This window comes from Spermophilus citellus (genome assembly GCF_964194105.1).
Source record: "Spermophilus citellus genome assembly, chromosome: 13".
NCBI lineage: Eukaryota > Metazoa > Chordata > Mammalia > Rodentia > Sciuridae > Spermophilus > Spermophilus citellus.
In genome coordinates, this window is record NC_138193.1 from 78,146,092 (window position 1) to 78,151,538 (window position 5,447).

Below are 5,447 nucleotides of genomic sequence, written 5' to 3' on the forward strand. Positions count from 1 at the left end.
CCTCTCTACCTTCTGCCTGCTCTGGACCTCAGAGGCTGACCCTTATGGATTGTACCTACTCACTCCCATGCCCTCTGGCTTGTGATGGGGTTTAGCCAATGTGGGCAGACAAGGGCAATGAGGGGGGGAGGGGGAGATTGGATACTCATGTCTGTCAGCTAGTGCCGCCATAACAGAGGGCCACAGACTGGGGGCTTGTGTGATAGTCACTATCTTACACAGTTCTGGAGGCTGGAAGCCCAAGATCGAGATGTCAGTGGGATTGGTTTCTTCTGAGATTTCTCCTTGGCTTGCAGATGGCTGACTTCTTACATCACCTTTGTGTGTGTGTGTGTGTGTGTGTGTGTGTGTGTGTGTGTGTCTGTGTGTGTGTACACGTGCATATGAAAGAGAGAGAGACCGAGAGAGGGAGAGAGAAAGGGAGAGAGGGAGACTGACATTGGTGTCTCTGTGTGTGTCTGGGTCACATTGTAAAGTGCTGGGGATTAAGGCTTCACCGTATGGATCTGGGGAACTAACTCAGCCCCCACAACTATGGCCAGCAGCTAGCAACCTGTTCTCTTCCCATATGCCCCAGTGGAGGTTCTAGTGGGGATCTGTCCCCAGCCTCTGGGTTCCATGGACCTCTGTGGTTTCCTCCACAGCTTTCCCAAGCCTTTGTAAATAGTTTCCTTATTCAACTCACAGTTCACAGGGTCCATTTTGAGAGAATGGTTTTCTACTGGTGAAAGATCCAACCGTTGTGAGGATTTCTGCAAGGTGGGGGTGGAGCCACTCCTGGTTGGCTCCCTGCAAGGGAAAACTTTGCCCTGGTCACTTACTAAAGGCATGAGGCTGGAGAAGGGGATGACTCATGTGACAATGTAGCACAGGATTAGACAGAATATTCCTCACCTCTAAGGTCCTCTGCTGGGGCATCCTCCAAGGCAATTCCTGAACACAGATATCAGTGAAACACCTGGAGGCCCCACTTCGCAGCTCCACGCAGCCCCAATGTGCACATTCCTGCTAGTTCTTTTGTATTGTGCAACTCTGTAGGACCCCCTCCCATGTTTTGTCTTTACTTTCAGTCCACCCAAGGCCATCCCTTGGGGGCTTCACATTTCACATCCAAAGAAGGCCCCGTGGTCTCTTTGTAATCCCAGGGGCTCAGAAGGCTGAGGAAGGAGGATTGTAAGTTCAAAGCCAGCCTCAGCCACTGAGCGAGGCCTGTCACTTAAAAAAAAAGGGGGGACTGGGGATGTGGTTCAGTGGTTAAGCACCCCTGGGTTCAATCCCTGGTACCAAAAGATAAAAAACTGAAGAGGTTTCATGGTACTAGGCCAGATGGAGGCTCTCTCTGGGATACTCCACCACCATCTTGTAAAATAACAATGGCCCTTTTTTTGCGATGTGGCCTCTTTTCTCCTATTATGTCATGATGATGTTTCCATGTGTCGAGTAGTCTCGTGGTATTTGGAAGCAGTGTGCCTTTTTTTTTTAATTTGATCATGTTCCTGTTGTTGGATATTCATGGCATTTATGGTTCATTAGAGAAATCTTTCGACTCAATTCCTTTCTCCTTCACCTCGCAGATCTCAGTTGTTGTGTATGGTTAGAAAAAGGAGCCAATGAAGGGAGATTTTTGCAAATCCCAAGCAAAGACGAGTTTTCCTTAGTTTCCCTCAATAGACAAGGTACATTAGTCACATTCATCAGTGAGTTCCAAAACTATTAGTTGCTCAGTTAGGATGGAAGCAGGCCTCTGTGGAAATCAAAGTCTAATTAAAGCTTGAGCTGTTCTTTTATATGAGCAGCTCTTGGCAGAAACAGTATCCAACAGGGGGGAACTCGATGAGGACTCGTGAAGTCCCCTCATGCTGAAGCATGGTTCCTGTGCTGGAGGGTGAGACTTCAATGTTCAGAGATAAGAGTGTGCAGACCTGTTGAAGCCTGAGCTTCAGGGAGGCTGTGGAGTGCAGCCCTGACGTGGCCCAAGCTCTCAAAGTGGCTGTCAGTTTCTAGGTATCTGCATATTCTGAAGTCCAGTGGTTGAGGCCAGGTGCTCACTGATGGGCCTGATGAAGTGGGATGTCACAGTTTCCAGACGGCGATCACTCCAAGTCTCACACCTGGGGTCTGATACAAAGGTGCAGTTTTGTGGGGATGCGGGGGGATATATTTCATGTTCTTGTGACATCAAAACAAATCACTCCTGTTGTATTTATGTGTTAGGAATCATTTAAAAGCTACATGATGTTATAATGCTGAGATGATTTAAGTACTGTTTTTGACCACCTTTCACATGGAAAGCTTTGACTTTCCTGATTTATTTTGAGTGGCACTTGCCCAAGGGCTACAGCGTCATCATTCAGAGGGACTTCTGAAGACCAGGAAAGCTCTCTTAAGACCTTGGCGCTCACCTGAAAAGTACAACCAGCTGGCTTGCCGAATGTGGAATCCATGGTAAGGAATCACCATCAGAAGAGCCTTGTCTTCAAGCATGACATCAGCTGCTGTTTGCTTTACAGACCTTTCTGTCTAACAACCCCGGTAACAGGATGGTGAGAACCTCTGTTAGGCTGAGCCTAACAAAGGCAGAATTTTCTAAAGTCTGGGCCCTGATATACACTTGGTATCCTCCAGAAGAGTCTTAGAATCATGTAACAAAAAGGCATGTTCATCTTTAAAATCTAGTATTTCCCCTGAGTAGACTTCTTTTTTAAAAAAATGCACAACACTGATTAATATATCGTGAAACTTTGAGATTCATGGAATAGACTTTAGGAAACAACACTCTAAAAACTACAGAGCTCTTCTGAACAGAAAGAGAAGAAAGGATAATCAAAGGTGGTTCTTGCTTTATCATCCTTGGAAAATCGCTGATAAAAATGTGAGCATCAACTAGAGGGTTGGGCTAATGAGGTATAGTGGTTGAGGGCACTTGCCTTTCACCCTCTGAAAATGAGATAATGGAGTCTGCTGAAACAAGTCAACAAGAGACAGATAAACAGGGGACAAGCACACAAATTTATTAACATGCAAGGATGCCAGAAGTGTGAAACTCAAAGAAAGGCCAGATGGTTGAACCTGAAATACCCTTTTCACAGGGGGGATGGAAGTGGGGGCTCTAGGATATTTTAGAGGAAGAGTAAATGATTCTTAGGGGAGATGACTGGGCCGAAGAACAGACAACAGCCAGCGACAAGGTTTGCCTGGGCTTTGGGTGTGGGGTCAACTCTGGTCTTGCTGGATGCTCAGTCGAAGTTTCTAAGGCATGACTTGACAGGCCCTGCCCTCAGCCTCTTCCCCTGTCCTACTCATTCTAAATATTCTTTCCTGCTCTGATGCAGTATCTTCACCCCAATCTGCTTCCCAGACCAATTTTTTTTGACAACCATTAAAGATAAATTTTTTAAAAAATCATCTAAGAAAACATGTGTAACCCACTGGAAATTTCAAGGCAATGAGTCATCTCGCTCTTGGTCCCCCTCTGATTCCCATCCCTTATGTAAGGCTGAGTCATTTTTTTGTGAGGTCCATGCAGAGGAAAAAATAAAAAATTGGAAGGCTCTCAAGATGGGAGAGGGAGAGATGCAGAGAGAGAGAGAGAGATTGATTCATGTCATTTGCAGCTTTAAGGAACTGGCGGTAGCTCTGGACGAACATCAGACACTCCTCGTCCCCCGTGCTCCTTCTTTCTCCCTACTTCATTTTCCATCCAGTGACTTCTTGATCCAGAGTGCAAGCCTAATCTGTCATCCTGCTGCCCTGGCTCAGGAACACTGTCTTCAGGCCTGAGGACAGGCAGGCGGGTGGAGATGCTTCTGTCCCTCTCCCAGAATGCATCTCCCGTTTGGGGGCTACACCTCTCTTGCATGCAGGTCCCAGAGCCTGAGGGCTGGCTAAGACATGTCTGGGGCCCAGCTGCCAGGGTTGGGTTCTGGTTATTTCTGGTTTTCTCAGAAAAACACAGAAGATGTCCAGCAGGGTCCAGGAGAATAAAGACTTGCGGGCATTCCTCCAGAAGCCCATTCCCTGGAGGAACGAGGCTGTTCTTTGGAGTTCAATCATGAAACTGACACACTGAAATCAAAGCAGACAGAGGCAAAGTCATCCCCAAAAGGGACAGAATGGGCCTCAGGCTGGCTGTACCTGAAGGGAAAAGATGTCAGTGTAAAGTGACCAGGTCTGCGAGGGAGGTGTAGAAAAGAGCTGGTCCCCAGGCGGGTGGCCACACACACACATCCCACACTGCAGACAGTGAGGCTGGCTGTCGCCTCCAGCAAGGGGTCTCTGTCTGCTGGGGAGGCAGGTGCCTTACAGTTGCTGCCTGAGATTGTCACTCTTTCTCAGGACAAGCCCTTTCTCTGAGTCCGACTGCCTAGGACTGGCTCTCTGAGGCCTGCGCCTCAACGCAGGGGGCCTACAGGTACAGATGAGAGAGGAGCCACCTGCTTAGCATCTTTCTTTTTTCTTTCTTTTTTTTTTTTTAAAGAAAGAGTGAGAGAGAGAGAGAGAGAGAGAGAGAGAGAGAGAAATTTTTAATGTTTATTTTTTAGTTTTCGGCGGACACAACATCTTTGTTGGTATGTGGTGCTGAGGATCGAACCCGGGCCGCACGCATGCCAGGCGAGCGCGCTACCGCTTGAGTCACATCCCCAGCCCCAGCATCTTTCTTATGTGTGAACAAAACCACCTTCTGGTTTGATACAGCAGTCCTGTGGGCGTGACTCTCGTGAATCCCTCCCTCTACTCCATAGGACAACCATCTGTCCCAGATGACAAATAATACAGAGGGGCCCTGGAGGTGGTGTGGTGAAACTGTTGGTTAAAGCCACCCCCTGGGGCCCACTGGCCTCCCCAGGAGTGTCCCCAACATCATCAGAAAACTTGCCCCACTTTTTTCTAACTTAGTGAGCAGTGCTGTCCAGTAAGGTAGCCACTAGCCACATGTGGCTGCTGAGCATTTCAAATTTGGCCATTCTGAATTGGGATGGGCTCTAAGGGTCAAAAAATAAGGGACTTTGAAGGCTTAGTATGGAAAAGAGTGTAAAAGTACATCATTCATAATTTTCTATAGTGGTTAAATGTTGATATGATAATTTTTGAGTTATATTGGGGCTAAATAAAATATATGTTATTAAAATTAATCTCACTTCTTTTTACATTGGTCCCACCCTGAAGCCCACAAAATGGAAGTAAAGGGACAAAGGCAATAGGAAAACAAATGACAGAGGGTCTTGGAGCCAAGAATCAGATGTGTGAGAGGTCACTGGCTTCACCCCAGATCAAAACTGGTTCTAACAGTGTACCTGGTTGAGCTAAGCCCCTCTGGAACCTCAGAACACTTTCCAAATAAGGTCACACCTTATTTGGAAAAAGGGTCTTTGCAGGTATAATTGGTTGGGATGGGATTTTACTGGACTGGATTGGGTTATCAATCCAGCGACTAGTGTCCTTGTAAG